The sequence below is a fragment of the Phasianus colchicus genome, chromosome 16, assembly GCF_987193195.1.
Source record: "Phasianus colchicus chromosome 16, bPhaCol1.hap1.1, whole genome shotgun sequence".
NCBI classification, from domain to species: Eukaryota; Metazoa; Chordata; class Aves; order Galliformes; family Phasianidae; genus Phasianus; species Phasianus colchicus.
The window spans coordinates 327,398-349,692 of record NC_143451.1 but is presented as its reverse complement, the minus strand read 5'-3'; the positions used below and the strand labels follow the sequence as shown (position 1 = coordinate 349,692).

Genomic DNA, 22,295 nt, shown 5'->3' with positions numbered 1-22,295 from the left:
CTGTGTATGTTTATTATTTGCCTCATTTCTGTGAAAACAAATCAGGCTCCATTAATAAAAGCAAAAACTGTTTAAGGCCATCCATCTTACTCTTTCTCCTCAAAGGTTTGCTGCCACTTGTTCTATCACAGAGGACTGCAAAACTTTTTTGCTCCACATTGTTACCCTCTAAAGATAAAATGAATAAATTGCTTAAGAAGATGTTGAAAGACTCTTAATGGTGCATTTATGATCATAACATACGTATTTGTGAGACCTAAGGATTTTTATTCATTCTATTTTTGTTCAATGTAAAATCAAGATTAACTTCTTAGATTTTCTGGACATCCTCGTTGTATAAATTTAATTTTTTACTCCTTTTCCTTGTACAACTTCTGAAATCTGACAGTAAGAACATTTTTATTTTTGTCTCAAACCTCTTTTTTATTCTTTGTCCATCTATTTTTTTTTTCCCCCTATGATGCTTCTTATAACTTTACCAATTACTTTGTGTTCCATTTCATTACGTTATTTATTTTTGCTTTTTCTTTAGGGCAGGATATGTCTACTGCTATGCATCTGCACAGTTCCTACAATGGAGCTTTGATCCTGGTTGGATTGCTTAAGTGCCATTAACATAAACGTGGTTAACAAAAATAGTAGTTTCAGCTTAGTATTTTTCATGCTAAATCAGGTTCAAAACTAGAAGAATAAAAGTTTTTTTGTAAGAAACATAAACATCCATGTTGATTTCATAAGTGAAACTGATTCTGTTTTTGAAGAGCGGAAGAAATTTAAATAATTCATCTGAGAGCAAAGTTCACTTCTGTTTCTATATTCTCAGAAGTGAATCATCAGATTAAACTAGCATGCCACAGTTTAGTGGTAAACCTCTAACACTACCAAATCTACATATGTAGATTTTGCTTTAATGTCACAGGCAACAGAATGTAATCAACTAACAAACAAAACAAGCAAACAGAAAATTCACATCCAAATAAACCAGAAAGAGGAGTTTATAGACACTCTACAGAACTGTTAGCTGTGCTATGCTTTTCAAAAGCTGGAATTTGTCCTACAGACATCTCAGAAGTTGCACATCTGTCCAAGAAGAATCATTGCACTTTATTTCTACTGTACATGTTTATCTTATATCTTATTCTTCATTACTGTTATGTACTATGCAAAATACATAAAGAAAAAAAGCAGTAATCAAACTATACATAGTGTGAGCAGGGCTTTGTGAAGGCTGCAGTACTGTACAGAAGAAAGCCTTGAACAGATCTATCTCAAATTCAGGGTAATAATACATTTATTTCCTACCCACATTGCTCATGTAATCCACCAACTATTTTAGGAACGCCTAGATTCTTAAAAATACAGAAATTAAAGTGATTTCCTGATCAACCCTTACAGAAAGACACAAGTTTAAACATGAAAGCAACTATGAATGCTTTGGAGAGAAAAAAATAGAATGTAATGTTAATAATCCCTGTAATGTTAATAAGCTAAATAACAGTTTCAAAGTTTAGTATCTTGATGCTTTACGGAGCTCCCATAAAATGGCTCTGAGCCTTCCCTTTCTAATGATTTTGCACACCCACGCAACTTGCTCTGTGGGGATGGAAGATAACAGGATTTAGATCCTTGACACACTGCAATTGATTTAACAATAAATATTGTCCATCCTAGTTTTGGGTTACTATAAGATGAAAGCAAAAATGTATATACTGATCTACTGGTTTTCTTTTAAAAAACATTCACCTGATGCTGAAGGCTAATTCTGTAAAGCTGAAACTTAAATCCCAGCAGAAACAGGTTCCCAGATATTAAAAACAAACAAACAAACAAACAAACAAAAAATCATAAAAGTATGTATAATGAAATCTTTAGGCATGTGACAAACTTTGTTTTATATATTATATGATTTCAGAACATCTGTCACACACACTCACAAACTTTCCTTAGAAGGAGAAGCAGAAGTTTAGATGATGATAAAGTTATGTTCTTACCACATTAGAAGGTTCCAATTTCTTCCTTCTAGCAAGGTCAGTGATATTATTGCCATTGTAGTTGATGCTCTCCATACAGCCTTTGAAATTTTTTTCTGCTGTTAGAACTTGGCTTCCCAGAAAAAGGCATGCCTCCAAAGGTTATCTTTGAATGTATCAGAAAATGAAAGACAGTTACTGGAGGACAAGGGCTTAGAATTTTTGCTTACTAGAAAAAGAAAGTATCAAACAAGTACTGGAAAAGTAGGAAAAAGTTAAGTTTCAAGGACATTTCCATCAGAAAGAATGGAAATGAAGAAAGAACGGAGCCCCCAGGCTGGTTGTTGAGTGAGAATTACTGCTTACCCAGCATCCGTTTGCTTCATCAAATGTCCCCCATCTGCTCACAGAAACCTCTCTAAGATGCTTTTCTGAAGAATATTTGGCAGCATGTTTCCCAGGGCTGATGCCTAGAGGAGAGGGTTACATGGAGACTTGCTGTCTATCTTGATGGCAAACCCCTCCTAAGTAGGAATCCAGAGCTGGTGACTCACTTTGTAGTCTTGTATAGGTCTGGGGCAAGACAACATTATGGCAGTGGGGAGATATTCATGGTCAGGCTGGACAGGCCTCTGAGGTCTCTGACCTCTGTGGGTGTCCCTGTTCATTACTGGGGAACTGGACTCAATGGTCTGTAAGAGTCCCTTCCAACTCAAAAAAAAATTCTATGATTCTATGATTCTATGAATATTCCTGGTTTTATTACAAGTACAAATACTGATAAAGCCTACATTCAAATTGTTTATTCCTTGCTTTTGGAGAAGCTAAAACACTAGCACTAAGAGTTTTAATCAACGTAGATAATAGCTTGTCAGTTGTTATGCACAGTGGTACGTGCACCCAGTTTGAAATTTCAGTGCCATTAATGTTTTTAATTTTTTAAGTGATATGACACAGTACATGCAATCAACAATAATGAACATACCATGGTTCAGGACCCCTGATCTCTCAGCTAGTAATTTAAAATATTTTCACGTGTAGAGACAAGACAAGTATTATGTCCTAAATGGAGTCTAGGTCCCCAGCACTATTTCTCTCTCTATTTGATCCCTAAAAACAACTGTTTTCTTGCCAAAGATTTTGCATCGTTAAATCTCCTTTCTGAAACAATGAATATCGTGTAGTTGCAGGCCACTTTTTCAAACCTGTGGACATTCCCTTTGCTTCTACTTCTTTAAGCAACCTGCAGTTGCAATACACTTTTGCAGTACAGTCTTGAACCTCTTTATTCCTTGTTTTTCAGTCACCATGGGCTGTGTCTGTGCTGTCTTTGTAACCAGGACCAGGGAATGACCTCTTTTCTCCCAGTCAGTTTTCTCAACACATCTACTGGTGTGGATGAAGCAAGCAAAGGCAACAAGAAAAGCAAATACAATTATACTAGCAAGCAGGAGTATCATTTATTATAGATGATAATCACATGTTGGTTTGTCACTAGGTGTGTTTAATCAACAACTTTCTTTTTGAAATAAGAGTGAAGATAAAAGAAAAGTTCAAATAGGATTCCTACATGTCTTGTTTTCATTAAAGATTAGATCTGCTACAACACGATGAACTGAGGATAATATAATGTAACGTCCAAACACTTTTTTTCAAGTAATGTTAACACTGAATGAAAGGTATACAGGCTTCAATGAAATTAGGCAGTTGAGGCCTAGTTGAATGCTATTTGTTGTTGAATGGTATTTGTGACAGTGTTGAAAGAAATGGCTGATGTTATTGTAAAGTTACTGTCTGTCATCTATGAAAAACGGTGTTCTGCACAGGTCTGTGAGTGTTAGAAATGGGCTTTCTTGAAGAGCTGTCTTTATGGAAAAGGAGGCATTGCTTGCAAACTGATAAATTGGGGAAAAAAAAAAAGAAAAAAAAAAAAGTAACATTTCTGATTTCCAATTTAGTTATTAGAAAATCCCCATCATCTCTCTTTATATTATATGAATACTCCATGGTGTCCTTGGGATGACAAGATGCCTGTACTGCTATTTAGATATGCACAAATACAACAAATCCATGGGCAGATCTTTCCCCTACTGCATTTTTTTAATGTATTTCTTTATTGCTAAACTGAAAGGAAAATAATAGTAGAAAAAATTCAATCACCTTAATCAGCACATGCAAGTCTTAAAAATCTTTTTCTTGCTCTGTAATACTGAAAAGACCTGATGGGAAATGTTACCTTCCAAATTTTGCTCTGTGTATATGCATTTCCTATTTAAACCCTCACTCAGCAAGAGAAGGAAAAACACTTCTCAGTTTCAGTGTAAGTGCCCCATGGAATTTTCTACAGGAAAAATATCACTTTAGATCTGTCAGACAATAACATTTTATTACCTCAAGGATGTTATCTGAACCTGAGGTCTAATATCTAAATGAACTGCAGTTCAGATTATTTGAGATTTAGCAGAAAGACAGAGGGATGGAAAGTTTCATAGAAAGATTCTATGGGGAGAAGTCTCATTCATTTATTGTGGATAAATATGATGAAAAGGTATTCATATACCAAGTTTTAATAACTGTATGGTTAACAGGAGGAACAGTAGACAGCTTTGAGCAGTAGCTGACATACAGAACAGGAGAGTTGGAAGAGTAATATTTCCAAGAAGATTAATTTAATTTAAAGGCAGAATGTTTTTTGGCTATTGGAAAGTTCTCTGTTGTGTTGAGCAAAAGGATAGATATACTGGCTGAAAATAAACCTGTAAAAGTGAGGTAATGCATTTACTAAAACAACAATAATTGCTATATCAGGATGGATCATATATTAAAGGCAATAAAACTCTGATTAATAGCTGTCAGGTTATTTCTTTATTTTCTCAAATATTTATTTGAGCGCAACATACTATAAATACTTTAAAGAAAATGTTTATCTTATATTTGTACATGATTGCACTCAGTAATACATGGAAGAGCAGCCACTGAAGTGGGAGGATCATAAGCCCAATGTATGTGAAGAGAGAGAGCAATAAATTTGATTCTTCTCAGCATTTTTCTGTTACAGGTTTTGAGAAACTTGTTAGATTTTAGTACCTGCAAATGTAAATGAAACCAACATAAAATACCATACATAACCTTATTACTTTAAATAACATAGAAAATATGGATTGGAAGACTCGTGTGCATGTTCTTTTTTTCTGTCTTAGACCTGAATAAAGCTGTAAAGAAGAAATTAATGCTCTAGTAAGTCACTGTCAACTCTTGCAAGTCCATTTGGGAGAAAATTTGACACTCCATTTTTTTTTTCTTGTTGTCCTTCTATCTCCTACTCTCCTTTCTGTGTATGTTTATTATTTGCCTCATTTCTGTGAAAACAAATCAGGCTCCATTAATAAAAGCAAAAACTGTTTAAGGCCATCCATCTTACTCTTTCTCCTCAAAGGTTTGCTGCCACTTGTTCTATCACAGAGGACTGCAAAACTTTTTTGCTCCACATTGTTACCCTCTAAAGATAAAATGAATAAATTGCTTAAGAAGATGTTGAAAGACTCTTAATGGTGCATTTATGATCATAACATACGTATTTGTGAGACCTAAGGATTTTTATTCATTCTATTTTTGTTCAATGTAAAATCAAGATTAACTTCTTAGATTTTCTGGACATCCTCGTTGTATAAATTTAATTTTTTACTCCTTTTCCTTGTACAACTTCTGAAATCTGACAGTAAGAACATTTTTATTTTTGTCTCAAACCTCTTTTTTATTCTTTGTCCATCTATTTTTTTTTTCCCCCTATGATGCTTCTTATAACTTTACCAATTACTTTGTGTTCCATTTCATTACGTTATTTATTTTTGCTTTTTCTTTAGGGCAGGATATGTCTACTGCTATGCATCTGCACAGTTCCTACAATGGAGCTTTGATCCTGGTTGGATTGCTTAAGTGCCATTAACATAAACGTGGTTAACAAAAATAGTAGTTTCAGCTTAGTATTTTTCATGCTAAATCAGGTTCAAAACTAGAAGAATAAAAGTTTTTTTGTAAGAAACATAAACATCCATGTTGATTTCATAAGTGAAACTGATTCTGTTTTTGAAGAGCGGAAGAAATTTAAATAATTCATCTGAGAGCAAAGTTCACTTCTGTTTCTATATTCTCAGAAGTGAATCATCAGATTAAACTAGCATGCCACAGTTTAGTGGTAAACCTCTAACACTACCAAATCTACATATGTAGATTTTGCTTTAATGTCACAGGCAACAGAATGTAATCAACTAACAAACAAAACAAGCAAACAGAAAATTCACATCCAAATAAACCAGAAAGAGGAGTTTATAGACACTCTACAGAACTGTTAGCTGTGCTATGCTTTTCAAAAGCTGGAATTTGTCCTACAGACATCTCAGAAGTTGCACATCTGTCCAAGAAGAATCATTGCACTTTATTTCTACTGTACATGTTTATCTTATATCTTATTCTTCATTACTGTTATGTACTATGCAAAATACATAAAGAAAAAAAGCAGTAATCAAACTATACATAGTGTGAGCAGGGCTTTGTGAAGGCTGCAGTACTGTACAGAAGAAAGCCTTGAACAGATCTATCTCAAATTCAGGGTAATAATACATTTATTTCCTACCCACATTGCTCATGTAATCCACCAACTATTTTAGGAACGCCTAGATTCTTAAAAATACAGAAATTAAAGTGATTTCCTGATCAACCCTTACAGAAAGACACAAGTTTAAACATGAAAGCAACTATGAATGCTTTGGAGAGAAAAAAATAGAATGTAATGTTAATAATCCCTGTAATGTTAATAAGCTAAATAACAGTTTCAAAGTTTAGTATCTTGATGCTTTACGGAGCTCCCATAAAATGGCTCTGAGCCTTCCCTTTCTAATGATTTTGCACACCCACGCAACTTGCTCTGTGGGGATGGAAGATAACAGGATTTAGATCCTTGACACACTGCAATTGATTTAACAATAAATATTGTCCATCCTAGTTTTGGGTTACTATAAGATGAAAGCAAAAATGTATATACTGATCTACTGGTTTTCTTTTAAAAAACATTCACCTGATGCTGAAGGCTAATTCTGTAAAGCTGAAACTTAAATCCCAGCAGAAACAGGTTCCCAGATATTAAAAACAAACAAACAAACAAACAAACAAAAAATCATAAAAGTATGTATAATGAAATCTTTAGGCATGTGACAAACTTTGTTTTATATATTATATGATTTCAGAACATCTGTCACACACACTCACAAACTTTCCTTAGAAGGAGAAGCAGAAGTTTAGATGATGATAAAGTTATGTTCTTACCACATTAGAAGGTTCCAATTTCTTCCTTCTAGCAAGGTCAGTGATATTATTGCCATTGTAGTTGATGCTCTCCATACAGCCTTTGAAATTTTTTTCTGCTGTTAGAACTTGGCTTCCCAGAAAAAGGCATGCCTCCAAAGGTTATCTTTGAATGTATCAGAAAATGAAAGACAGTTACTGGAGGACAAGGGCTTAGAATTTTTGCTTACTAGAAAAAGAAAGTATCAAACAAGTACTGGAAAAGTAGGAAAAAGTTAAGTTTCAAGGACATTTCCATCAGAAAGAATGGAAATGAAGAAAGAACGGAGCCCCCAGGCTGGTTGTTGAGTGAGAATTACTGCTTACCCAGCATCCGTTTGCTTCATCAAATGTCCCCCATCTGCTCACAGAAACCTCTCTAAGATGCTTTTCTGAAGAATATTTGGCAGCATGTTTCCCAGGGCTGATGCCTAGAGGAGAGGGTTACATGGAGACTTGCTGTCTATCTTGATGGCAAACCCCTCCTAAGTAGGAATCCAGAGCTGGTGACTCACTTTGTAGTCTTGTATAGGTCTGGGGCAAGACAACATTATGGCAGTGGGGAGATATTCATGGTCAGGCTGGACAGGCCTCTGAGGTCTCTGACCTCTGTGGGTGTCCCTGTTCATTACTGGGGAACTGGACTCAATGGTCTGTAAGAGTCCCTTCCAACTCAAAAAAAAATTCTATGATTCTATGATTCTATGAATATTCCTGGTTTTATTACAAGTACAAATACTGATAAAGCCTACATTCAAATTGTTTATTCCTTGCTTTTGGAGAAGCTAAAACACTAGCACTAAGAGTTTTAATCAACGTAGATAATAGCTTGTCAGTTGTTATGCACAGTGGTACGTGCACCCAGTTTGAAATTTCAGTGCCATTAATGTTTTTAATTTTTTAAGTGATATGACACAGTACATGCAATCAACAATAATGAACATACCATGGTTCAGGACCCCTGATCTCTCAGCTAGTAATTTAAAATATTTTCACGTGTAGAGACAAGACAAGTATTATGTCCTAAATGGAGTCTAGGTCCCCAGCACTATTTCTCTCTCTATTTGATCCCTAAAAACAACTGTTTTCTTGCCAAAGATTTTGCATCGTTAAATCTCCTTTCTGAAACAATGAATATCGTGTAGTTGCAGGCCACTTTTTCAAACCTGTGGACATTCCCTTTGCTTCTACTTCTTTAAGCAACCTGCAGTTGCAATACACTTTTGCAGTACAGTCTTGAACCTCTTTATTCCTTGTTTTTCAGTCACCATGGGCTGTGTCTGTGCTGTCTTTGTAACCAGGACCAGGGAATGACCTCTTTTCTCCCAGTCAGTTTTCTCAACACATCTACTGGTGTGGATGAAGCAAGCAAAGGCAACAAGAAAAGCAAATACAATTATACTAGCAAGCAGGAGTATCATTTATTATAGATGATAATCACATGTTGGTTTGTCACTAGGTGTGTTTAATCAACAACTTTCTTTTTGAAATAAGAGTGAAGATAAAAGAAAAGTTCAAATAGGATTCCTACATGTCTTGTTTTCATTAAAGATTAGATCTGCTACAACACGATGAACTGAGGATAATATAATGTAACGTCCAAACACTTTTTTTCAAGTAATGTTAACACTGAATGAAAGGTATACAGGCTTCAATGAAATTAGGCAGTTGAGGCCTAGTTGAATGCTATTTGTTGTTGAATGGTATTTGTGACAGTGTTGAAAGAAATGGCTGATGTTATTGTAAAGTTACTGTCTGTCATCTATGAAAAACGGTGTTCTGCACAGGTCTGTGAGTGTTAGAAATGGGCTTTCTTGAAGAGCTGTCTTTATGGAAAAGGAGGCATTGCTTGCAAACTGGTAAATTGGGAAAAAAAAAAAAAAAAAAGTAACATTTCTGATTTCCAATTTAGTTATTAGAAAATCCCCATCATCTCTCTTTATATTATATGAATACTCCATGGTGTCCTTGGGATGACAAGATGCCTGTACTGCTATTTAGATATGCACAAATACAACAAATCCATGGGCAGATCTTTCCCCTACTGCATTTTTTTAATGTATTTCTTTATTGCTAAACTGAAAGGAAAATAATAGTAGAAAAAATTCAATCACCTTAATCAGCACATGCAAGTCTTAAAAATCTTTTTCTTGCTCTGTAATACTGAAAAGACCTGATGGGAAATGTTACCTTCCAAATTTTGCTCTGTGTATATGCATTTCCTATTTAAACCCTCACTCAGCAAGAGAAGGAAAAACACTTCTCAGTTTCAGTGTAAGTGCCCCATGGAATTTTCTACAGGAAAAATATCACTTTAGATCTGTCAGACAATAACATTTTATTACCTCAAGGATGTTATCTGAACCTGAGGTCTAATATCTAAATGAACTGCAGTTCAGATTATTTGAGATTTAGCAGAAAGACAGAGGGATGGAAAGTTTCATAGAAAGATTCTATGGGGAGAAGTCTCATTCATTTATTGTGGATAAATATGATGAAAAGGTATTCATATACCAAGTTTTAATAACTGTATGGTTAACAGGAGGAACAGTAGACAGCTTTGAGCAGTAGCTGACATACAGAACAGGAGAGTTGGAAGAGTAATATTTCCAAGAAGATTAATTTAATTTAAAGGCAGAATGTTTTTTGGCTATTGGAAAGTTCTCTGTTGTGTTGAGCAAAAGGATAGATATACTGGCTGAAAATAAACCTGTAAAAGTGAGGTAATGCATTTACTAAAACAACAATAATTGCTATATCAGGATGGATCATATATTAAAGGCAATAAAACTCTGATTAATAGCTGTCAGGTTATTTCTTTATTTTCTCAAATATTTATTTGAGCGCAACATACTATAAATACTTTAAAGAAAATGTTTATCTTATATTTGTACATGATTGCACTCAGTAATACATGGAAGAGCAGCCACTGAAGTGGGAGGATCATAAGCCCAATGTATGTGAAGAGAGAGAGCAATAAATTTGATTCTTCTCAGCATTTTTCTGTTACAGGTTTTGAGAAACTTGTTAGATTTTAGTACCTGCAAATGTAAATGAAACCAACATAAAATACCATACATAACCTTATTACTTTAAATAACATAGAAAATATGGATTGGAAGACTCGTGTGCATGTTCTTTTTTTCTGTCTTAGACCTGAATAAAGCTGTAAAGAAGAAATTAATGCTCTAGTAAGTCACTGTCAACTCTTGCAAGTCCATTTGGGAGAAAATTTGACACTCCATTTTTTTTTTCTTGTTGTCCTTCTATCTCCTACTCTCCTTTCTGTGTATGTTTATTATTTGCCTCATTTCTGTGAAAACAAATCAGGCTCCATTAATAAAAGCAAAAACTGTTTAAGGCCATCCATCTTACTCTTTCTCCTCAAAGGTTTGCTGCCACTTGTTCTATCACAGAGGACTGCAAAACTTTTTTGCTCCACATTGTTACCCTCTAAAGATAAAATGAATAAATTGCTTAAGAAGATGTTGAAAGACTCTTAATGGTGCATTTATGATCATAACATACGTATTTGTGAGACCTAAGGATTTTTATTCATTCTATTTTTGTTCAATGTAAAATCAAGATTAACTTCTTAGATTTTCTGGACATCCTCGTTGTATAAATTTAATTTTTTACTCCTTTTCCTTGTACAACTTCTGAAATCTGACAGTAAGAACATTTTTATTTTTGTCTCAAACCTCTTTTTTATTCTTTGTCCATCTATTTTTTTTTTCCCCCTATGATGCTTCTTATAACTTTACCAATTACTTTGTGTTCCATTTCATTACGTTATTTATTTTTGCTTTTTCTTTAGGGCAGGATATGTCTACTGCTATGCATCTGCACAGTTCCTACAATGGAGCTTTGATCCTGGTTGGATTGCTTAAGTGCCATTAACATAAACGTGGTTAACAAAAATAGTAGTTTCAGCTTAGTATTTTTCATGCTAAATCAGGTTCAAAACTAGAAGAATAAAAGTTTTTTTGTAAGAAACATAAACATCCATGTTGATTTCATAAGTGAAACTGATTCTGTTTTTGAAGAGCGGAAGAAATTTAAATAATTCATCTGAGAGCAAAGTTCACTTCTGTTTCTATATTCTCAGAAGTGAATCATCAGATTAAACTAGCATGCCACAGTTTAGTGGTAAACCTCTAACACTACCAAATCTACATATGTAGATTTTGCTTTAATGTCACAGGCAACAGAATGTAATCAACTAACAAACAAAACAAGCAAACAGAAAATTCACATCCAAATAAACCAGAAAGAGGAGTTTATAGACACTCTACAGAACTGTTAGCTGTGCTATGCTTTTCAAAAGCTGGAATTTGTCCTACAGACATCTCAGAAGTTGCACATCTGTCCAAGAAGAATCATTGCACTTTATTTCTACTGTACATGTTTATCTTATATCTTATTCTTCATTACTGTTATGTACTATGCAAAATACATAAAGAAAAAAAGCAGTAATCAAACTATACATAGTGTGAGCAGGGCTTTGTGAAGGCTGCAGTACTGTACAGAAGAAAGCCTTGAACAGATCTATCTCAAATTCAGGGTAATAATACATTTATTTCCTACCCACATTGCTCATGTAATCCACCAACTATTTTAGGAACGCCTAGATTCTTAAAAATACAGAAATTAAAGTGATTTCCTGATCAACCCTTACAGAAAGACACAAGTTTAAACATGAAAGCAACTATGAATGCTTTGGAGAGAAAAAAATAGAATGTAATGTTAATAATCCCTGTAATGTTAATAAGCTAAATAACAGTTTCAAAGTTTAGTATCTTGATGCTTTACGGAGCTCCCATAAAATGGCTCTGAGCCTTCCCTTTCTAATGATTTTGCACACCCACGCAACTTGCTCTGTGGGGATGGAAGATAACAGGATTTAGATCCTTGACACACTGCAATTGATTTAACAATAAATATTGTCCATCCTAGTTTTGGGTTACTATAAGATGAAAGCAAAAATGTATATACTGATCTACTGGTTTTCTTTTAAAAAACATTCACCTGATGCTGAAGGCTAATTCTGTAAAGCTGAAACTTAAATCCCAGCAGAAACAGGTTCCCAGATATTAAAAACAAACAAACAAACAAACAAACAAAAAATCATAAAAGTATGTATAATGAAATCTTTAGGCATGTGACAAACTTTGTTTTATATATTATATGATTTCAGAACATCTGTCACACACACTCACAAACTTTCCTTAGAAGGAGAAGCAGAAGTTTAGATGATGATAAAGTTATGTTCTTACCACATTAGAAGGTTCCAATTTCTTCCTTCTAGCAAGGTCAGTGATATTATTGCCATTGTAGTTGATGCTCTCCATACAGCCTTTGAAATTTTTTTCTGCTGTTAGAACTTGGCTTCCCAGAAAAAGGCATGCCTCCAAAGGTTATCTTTGAATGTATCAGAAAATGAAAGACAGTTACTGGAGGACAAGGGCTTAGAATTTTTGCTTACTAGAAAAAGAAAGTATCAAACAAGTACTGGAAAAGTAGGAAAAAGTCTATGATGAAGTCATGACTGCAAATATTTTTGGTGGTAAATTGTATCTATTATTAGGTTTTCCCAAATACAGAGAAAATATGTATCACAGTTACATATAGACTGTAACGAAGAGAAGGTCTCTAAAAGGAATGCACTTTTAAATGCTTGGCAGAGCAAAATGTCAGTATTGTTAAGAAACAAGAATTTTTTTGGCCAAAGAATGTGCTGTCTGTCTGATCTTGGAGAAGAAAAGTCTGCCTTTCTTTACAAACCTGAATGCAGAAAGTTTGAGAAGTAAAGGTGCCCAGTAAAACCTATTTCAATATGTAGACTGAAACAAACATTAAAATAAAAAAAAATCTACTAAATCAAAAGGGAAGAAGGAAAGTGTTGCTTTATGTAGAACATCCATCAGTTTGGTAGAGTGTCAGAAGTGAGAAGTGGTTGGTGGCAAGTAAGTATTATTCATTCTTTGTCATATATTAAAATAAAGGATGTTTTATTTTCTTTCATGTACCAAACCGTAATACCAAACAGTTCCATTTGCAAGGAATTAAATGCTTTTGTTTTGTTCATAACTCACGGACTTTGCATGTTCATAAAAGCTGTTACATACTTTGGAAAGTTCAGGCATACCTTCAATCCTCCTCTGTATTCGATTCCTACTGACTTCATAGTAACTGCTGTTCCCAGCAGAGCTCAATGACAGCCGGCGCAGGATCGGGGCTGAATTTGAGGTAGCAGTCACTGGCTGAAAGGAATTCCTGTAATATGCTGCACTCCCCGAAGTACGATATTCAGTGGAATTTTGACGGGCTGGGCTTGACAGATTTACTGAATTAAGTGCAGAATCCATAGAGTCCTCAGAAAAGCGATGCTCTTTGGAAGTGCTGTTTTCTTCTATACGTAACGTTTCTGCTACAGAAAACAAAAGCATCAATCTGTTCAAAACGATGTTCAAAACGATGGGCTTTGTAGCTTTGTTATTTAATTCCTTGCTATGTTCTCTTGAAGATAATAACAAGCTCCAAGCCTGTTAACAAGTCTCCTGTGAGACAAGACTTACTGAAGAATAGTCATTCTCAAGTAATCACTGGTCCTTTACTACATTAAAAAATTTCCAGTAAAATGTCTAATAGACAAGTTTGAGACAGTCTTCCATAAATCATCTCAGCTGTATATGTTAAATATTATGAGCAGGATGTGGACATAAGGTTTGATTTTTTTTTTTCATTGTCTGATATTAGCATTAACACATATGCAATCTCAGTCAAGCATTTTCATTATCTTTCTTAATGGTTATCTTCTGAGAATTTGTTTAGGAGTGCATTATGTTTCTATTTTTTATAAATATAAAAAGAATTTTTTAACATAAAAAAGCCTCTCATGTTAACTAGCAAATGTTTAATTTGTTCTACACAGTAGAGGGAGTCTCTAACTTCATATGCAAGAGGACAATTATCATCTGTAGATCTCCATATGTTCGGAGACAATAGCCATCACAAAAAACTGAAGAGACTACATGCAGAGCTGCAGAAGGCTGTAAATCCTAGACTCACATGCACACTAACACAATACAGTCTGATCACAATGCTGCAACTACGAGTCGTTAAACATCAGTGGGAACACCACTCCATTCTCTCATCATTGTATGTTCTCAGCTCCACTTGCACTAGGCCAACATCTAGCCTGAGGAAGAAGTTGGAAGCCTGATGCAAAAATCTGCATGAAACAAATGCTGCTTTGGCAAGAGACTTAAGAGCTGGAAAATATAGCTAACAGGTTCACAGAAGTGTAAACTCCACATTACCATCTTGAAAATTACTCTATGAAAGTTATAAAACATATGCTAGTGGAGCAGCATATTCTTGGGGGTAACTGGTACAATCTGTGAAACAAGTTCCTAGAATATGGTCTTTATTACTCTTCTTATATGACAACTTCCAATAATTTCTTGGGAAAATTCCAGAATTAAATAAAGGAAGAGTATTTTCCACAAACAAACAAACAACAGCAACAAAAAACACACAGAGAGCTTTTTAAGCACGTTTAACTTGTTCTATTAGCAATTACGTTCTCTCTCCTGAAGTCTGTATAAAACTGGAGTTTAGTGAAGAACTTCAGGTGTATTTCACAGTTATGATCTTCAGGCAACATTATCCCAAAGTGGAACAAAGACACCCAGAGAACCGGTTCCCTACTTAGTGAATTCAGTAAAGCAAGACATGCAATCCACCATAACATCTTCTATTAAACACAACACTTGTGGCAAAAAGAAGCTTTTAAGTCCACAAGCCCTTCTCTTTCAAGTACACAATCCTCAAGACAATAATGATAAACTTTCTAGTTTGATCTGTATCAAAAAAGCAAAGCAGTGGCTACTGAGGTTTTTGGAGAAAGCAAACTTTTATTTGTCGGCTTGAAGTAGCTGCAGCAACTTGCTAAAAGGAAAGCAATAGCCATCTTTCTATAGAATTTCAGAGGTACTAACAGACACAATCAATGATAAGCACTATAATATTAAAGGAAACAAATGAGAAAATTAGATCAGTAGAGAATGAGACCACCAAATGAAGTCTCAGTGCAAGACTGAAAGGCAGAAGTAATACTTCAAATGGCTACAGAAAAGCACTATGAAGGAGTCCAAAACTTGTAGATTGAAACTTCGTAAGTTTTTAAAGGTATGATGAAATACTGGAAGCAATATTCCACACCAGAAAGTTTCAACAGGAGTATTTCAGCAAATATCAGCCAACTCCATACAATGTCTTATGAAGGAATCTTTTTATAGTAATCAAGCAGAGATCCCAAATACATCCGTTAAATAATCATTTTATGTCACTCTTTCCATGATCGCTCAAGACATAAAGGGTTTTAAATTGACTATTTTACAGAAGAATTTAATTGCATTTACTCCAATTATATCCCAGGTTTCTTTCTGATACTACAGATCCTAGTTAAGCAACTGTAAATAGGGATGGCAAAGAGAAACTCTGCTTTGATTCCCAAGACACTAGCATTTGAGCTTAGAATCAGAAAATCATAGAATGGCTTGGGTTGGAAGGGACCCTCAAAGATCATGAAGCTCCAACCCCTCCACCATATGCAGGGCCACCAACCTCCCTATTAAATATTAGACCAGGCTGCCCAGGACCTCATCCAACTGGCCTTGAACACCTCCAGGAAGAGGGGTGTCCACAGCCTCTCTGGGCAGCCTGTTCCAGCACCTCACCATTCACTCTGTAAAGAACTTCCCCTGATACTCAACCTAAATCCTCCCTCCCTCAACTTAAAGCCATTTCCCCTTGTCCTGCCATTATCTTAAGCTTATCTTAACATAGCTCCTCAGGTCACATACACAAGGTGGGAAAACTGGCATACTTCATAGGATGATCATCTTTTAAAATAGGTGTTTCTGTCCAGCAGCTATACTATCCCAATCCACTCCCTTTCAATTCATCTAGCCTCCCTACAAACCAACCCCAACTGCAGTCTTGTTATTGAAAGCACGGTAACAGGTATGAGAGCTGATTCAGAATTGGTGTCTGACAAATACAGTTTTGCAATTAACGGAGCAACAAATGACTCTTTTCCTACTTCGACATGTGGAGCAGATGCGAGTAGTAGAGGGATGGAATGAGAACAAGTTTTTTTCTGTTACAAACAGAATTCACATTCTTACTCTCAACTATTCCAAAATTCAACAGATTTCAATGCTCTCTGATTTAGGTTTTGTAACAGAAAACTGAACATCCCTCATCTGCTTAAGCCTTCAAAGAATGCTTCTGCCACTTCAGTTTTGTTAGATTTGTAATATGGAATCAGCACTCTCTTGACCTTTGCCCTGTGAAATAAATTGTTATGCTGCTCCTTTAATGTATTTCCATCCATTACTGCATGGATGGCATCACATCTGCAATAGAACCCAACATTCACCACCAAGTAACCAATCGATGCCTTGTAAAAAAGGGCTGATCTGAAATAATAAACACATTTTCCTTACTCTGTCTTGTATCTGAACAGGTATTAACCAGACCCAGTTGTACCACAGCACTGGTAAAATACTGAAAGCAGAAGGCACTGCCATGTGATCTTATGCTGTAAGGCAGGCCCTGTAAGTAATAACTGAAGTTTTATTCTCAAGTCAGCACCAGACACCAAGGCTTCATACATGTATGAGTCCCAATTAGGAAGTTCAGCTTTTCAAAAACCAGAGTTAAATATGTTAAAGGCTGCTATTTAATGATTTCACAATGCAGCAAGCTGTTAATGACAGGTAAATTCAGCAGAAGTAGAACTTCCATATGCAGAAGATCATTAACAACATCAAATTTACTACATCTGAGAGCCACTAACAGAGCCCAGTAAGCCATATCAATTTTATCTACAAATATCAGTCTTCCAGAGGTGAGTTTTTGCACACTTGAAATGTACAAAAGATCAATGAATAATTGTCTCACCTGAAGCTGGAAAGCATCAGTTTTTCAAGTTAATTTGGTATAGACTTTCTGCACCGAACGTTTACTGTTTCAAGACCTCAAGAGGAGATGAGCAATTGCTTGCGCATCCGTTGTTATAAATCTAGATTACAAGTATCTGTGTGTATACGTAGATATACATGCCATAATTATTATGCTTTTCTTTTTCTCTATCTCATTTTTTCCCTCATTTCTCCTCTCCATCTCACTGAGATGGGGGCAGTGAATGAACAGCCACGTGACGCTCAGTGATCTGCTGGGTTAAACCCCAATGCATCACCATATCTTAAAGAACTTGCACGCTGTAAAAGATTTCTTCTTTTAAGAACGTTGCAACAAAACGTTGCTGGCATGCCATACAGAGACTTCCTAGCCTAGAAGGAAAAAAAAAACGTCAAGCAGCAGCTATTCAGTTTGAGATGTAAGGATAATTTATCTGTAGGCATGGCATTAATATGTAGCAGAACTAAACCTATTCCTTAATAGAGGACATAAGAGAACGAACACTGACCTAAGAGACCAGGGAATGGGAGAAAGGAGGAAGCAGCAAATTTAACATGTGGAATCACTTGCCTGGAAGCTAAACAGATTAGCTGGAAACTTTTCACTCACTTGGTTAAGGTATTAAGAACACAAACATTATGTATGGATAAGATTATGAGAATGACTTGAATTAATAAAGCTGATACTCCACTCATACTGAGCTTACTTGACAAATGTATAGCTTGTATAGCTGCAGCTGTTGAGATGCACAAGCTCTGCTTATTACCAACAACCTAACTGTACAGTGTACATGTAATTCAACTTTGCTATTGCTAGACTCTGATTTAAGAACTGTTCAGAAAATCCTGGACTCCCAGTGATATAAAGTATACTCCACCAGGACTATCTTAATAAAGTAGTTCACAAACATACATTCTTGACTATGCTTAAGGAGTTACAAAAGTGATAGAATCTCACTGCAGGTTACTTCAGTTCTTTCTCCCTACCCTAGGTTCACAAACAAGTGAAGAAACAAAAAAATTAGAAACATCTTCACATACCAATTATCATTTCCCCTCCATGATGGCCAGATTTCAGAAATCCAAAGACTGTTTTGGATTGATAGGCACAATCCACACAAGCTTGTACAGCTTGTTGAAGTACCACGTTGACAGGACCTGGTCCAAAGTGATCTGGAAGCTCCTGAACCTTTTTCTTATCCAGGTGAGGCCCAGAATTTCCATGCTTGTTGACATAAACACACACTGAAAAAGAACAAGCCATATTTATACAGAATATTTCTGCTTTCTTCACACCTAGTGCACACAGAATAGAGACATGTTTCACGTGCTAGAACTGCATTGTTTCTTAAGTCCCAAATTCACTCCCATCTGACCTCTAAAGCCTTTCCGTACCCTGCTAACGTACAAAGCTATCACAACCTGCATCTCTACTCACGCAATAGTCCCAGCAAAGCAAGAACTACCAGTACATGCTCTAAACTACCAAAAATCTATTCTTAAAAGTTGTCCTTGCTGCCCTATTTTTTCTCAGATTTGAGACGATACAACAAACCAAACCCTATAGCATACGCCTGCTATTGGTGCCCATTCTGAAGCACCCACACAGCGTTAATAATGTCTGTGCACAATGGTCAATATCTGCTATCTTCAGCAACCATGCATGTATGATTTCCACACTACAGATTGACTTTCAGTGCTAAACAAAAGAACAGTACTTACCTGGAAACTGTGCAAAGTGGTTTAAGGCTTATCATGAAAGTAATCAAATAGGACTATTGAAAACAGAGACAATGAAAAACTATCTTTCAAAAGGAACAACAAGGCAGAAAAATATGGAGAAAAGCTGTAACTGAAGGGTTTTTCTTTCTTCTTTTTGGTCTTGACTATCACATGACCAGGAATGCACAAAGACATTAGTACAGGTTAAATCTGTGGTGACTAAGCAGACAATCTAAGTGATACTTAATAGAAAAGACTGCTGCATTTTCTCAGCTGTAGTACCATTCTGGCTTAGTTAGAAGCATAGATTTTAAAAATGAAACATTTCTATGAAGTGCTTCACTGATCTTGTGTCTTCATGCCTATCTGCTTAGTCTCTGATGTCTGCAAATTGGAGGAAGCCGCTTTGTATGAATAAACAAAGATACAAATCAGCAAAAAGAGCTTTCATGACATCTTCTGTCTGACCTCAATAACAGCTGAAAGGTTTATTTTCCTAGGAAACACATAGGTATTTTCCCGTCATCTATCATTGAAGTTGGGATGGAGAAGAGCCTGACAACTTCTATTGTAAAAACAGTTTTTAATTTTGTTTGGGATACTTTTGACATTTAACATAAGTTATGGGCTTTTTTAGAAAGATCTGAGCTTTTAATTGACAACCTACAAATTGTTTCATTACAGAGTTACAAGCCCCTCAACAAGCCAGCTCATTAAGTGGCTTATTTTTGTTTTGCCAATGCTTTTTAAGATACATTTCATTACATTTTCTCTTAAGTTTGCTTGTTTAAAAATAAGGGAGATATTTCCCCTGACTGCTTTTACTTGGTTTAAATGGACTTGCTTTTTTAATAGAACACTGAAGAGAGACAAAATCTCCATTTTGTGTTATTAAAGTCAAGCGTGCATGAAAGCAAAATATCATATGAGCTTTTAGCTACATCAAATCCCATTTCATACATCAGAGAATGAGTCAGAAATGAAACAATTGTACAGTTTCCTCCTTCAGACAGAGCAAAACTGACAGGTTTAGCAGATGTGTTCAAAGTCTCTGTGCCCCAGCACTTCTTGTTTTAATGCAGGCATCAAAATACCAGTTCTACAAAGTAACACTGGCACCTACAAACATCTTTTTAAAAAAACGTAGTAGGTGAGTAAGTTCGCAGACAGTTCATTCACAATCTTGAAGCAGTTTCTTTGAGTAACTGCCAGGTTTCAAACATTTTTTCATCTGTGTCAGCTTTCTGGGACATCATACTGAGTTGTTGTAGGGGTTCATTGTAGTCTATCTTCATGAGATATTTTTATTTTGACATCCTTGCTTCTTTTGAAAATGATGTAATTTCCCTGCAAAAACCTGCAAAGCCATGCATACATGTATGTATGTATATACGTATAAAATATGTATGAAAGCATAAGTATAGCGTATATATAAAAACATGTATGCATGCATGCGTACATACTATATACTGTAGTATATACATACATAACTCTCTCTGTTTCTAAAGAATAACGAGAATTTAAATATTTCCTGGCTTTTGTGACCAATTAATTCAGATTAAGACCCATAAAAGTAAACAAAGGATGATGGGTGTGCCATCAGCAAACAAGCTTGTCACACTGCTGGCAAATGGAAACAGGCATGACTCCTTACTCATTTTTCTAATAATCCTGTGCAGAAATTGTTGGCTTTGCATCCACTGCCGCTAGTTAAGTGAAAGTGCTATGGATCCCTTTAGCTGTAACATTCTGCCATTTTTGATATTAAAAAGAATTTGAAGAAATACATCAACTTCATCTATAAAAGGGTTCCAGGATCAAAATGCTCATCAGGGTACAACACGCGTGCCGACTTACTTACAGGGAGATTTCTTATAAGAGAAGCAGGTCTAAGACATCTGTTTATCTCCAATTTAAACAACTTAATTTAGGTAGAATTATGTGTTTTACAGCTATTCACGTTGCTGTGAAAAGAAGCGCGGCTATACGAATAAGAAGTCGCGCGGCTCTGCCCTCGCAACTCCCCCCGTCCCGCGCACGGAGGCGGCCCCCAGCCGCAGCCCCCAGCCGCAGCCCCCAGCCGCTCCCCCCCTCGCGCAGCGCCACTCCGGGGTGCCGCCTAGCCGCAGCGACGGCGGCGGGGAGCCCTCGCGCCCAGAGGCGGCCTTCCCGGGGTCTGCCCTCTCCGCCCCCCTCCCACCTACCTGAGGGCAGCCGGACGAGGGTCCCCTTAGACGAAAGCACAGCCCCAGCCCGGCCGCTACCGCGAGGGACCGCGCCCGCGGCCGGAGCCCGGGGGCCGCGAGGAGGGAGGGCTGAGCGCCCGGTGACAGGTGAGGACGGCCCCCGCGCCGCTCCCTACCTCGCGCCGCTCTCCTCGCAGCCGGCGGCTCGCTTACCCTCGACCGCCGCCGCCCCCTCGCTCCGTTCCCCCGCCCTAACGCGGAGTTCAACGCGACCCCGCTAGCCGCGAGGCCCCGCCCCCCGCCCCGCACTGACGGCTCTCTCCGCCAATAGCGAAGAAGACGGCCGTCCTCGAGCTCCGCCCTCACCTCCTTCGACCAATAAGAGCTATCCGTGGTGCTGCCCCTCTACCTTCCCGGCAGGCTCGGTTGGCTCGCAGCTGCCGAGCAACGGGCGCGGGGCTGAGGCCGGTGGCCGCTGAGGCCGGTGGCCGCTGAGGCCGGTGGCCGCTGAGGCCGGTGGCCGGTGGCCGGTGGCCGGTGGCCGGGTGAGGCCCCGCTGCGGGCCGGGGTTGGTGCCGCGGGATTGTGCCCGGGGCTCCTCGTTCGGGAGCTTTCGCCTCATAGATGGACGTTTTTTGTTCCCCTCCCCTTTTTCCCTCTCGGCTCAGCCATCAGGAGGATGGAAATATCTCCCGCACTCACAAAGCTGTAATCTCGGCTTGCAGATTGTGCTGCTGGAGCCTGCGGGGCTGTGCTTCCTGCTCTGCTCACGGGAATTAAAAACGTGGGTGAAAAATAAAGCTGCTTCCAGATGCACTGCGTGTCAGATGCATCGCAGCACGGTGCAGCTCTACCGTAATGGATGCTCCATCCCAGCTCCCATTTTCCTGGAGTGCTACAATGGTTGTTTAAATGAGAAAACCCTGTGGAGTCTGCTGGATGCGGTGTGCCATTGGTTGCTAATGGCCAGCCCAGCACTTCCCACATGAGGATATGAACCTCAAAAACATCCACACAGGCATGGCCACCGAGTTTAGGGCACCGTGGTCCTTAAAGACCAGGTTCTTCATCTGCCACCCCGCACA

General features: G+C 37.3%; 1 long non-coding RNA gene across 1 annotated transcript; it reads right to left on the bottom strand.

The window, feature by feature from the left end:
* Positions 1-12,796: 12,796 nt before the first annotated feature.
* Positions 12,797-21,498, bottom strand: LOC149915694 (uncharacterized). Its single transcript, XR_016471655.1, has 3 exons — positions 21,229-21,498; positions 18,344-18,547; positions 12,797-13,740 (listed from the first exon to the last, which is right to left on the bottom strand). It is a non-coding gene; the product is annotated as an uncharacterized LOC149915694 (long non-coding RNA).
* Between the last annotated feature and the right edge of the window lie 797 nt (positions 21,499-22,295).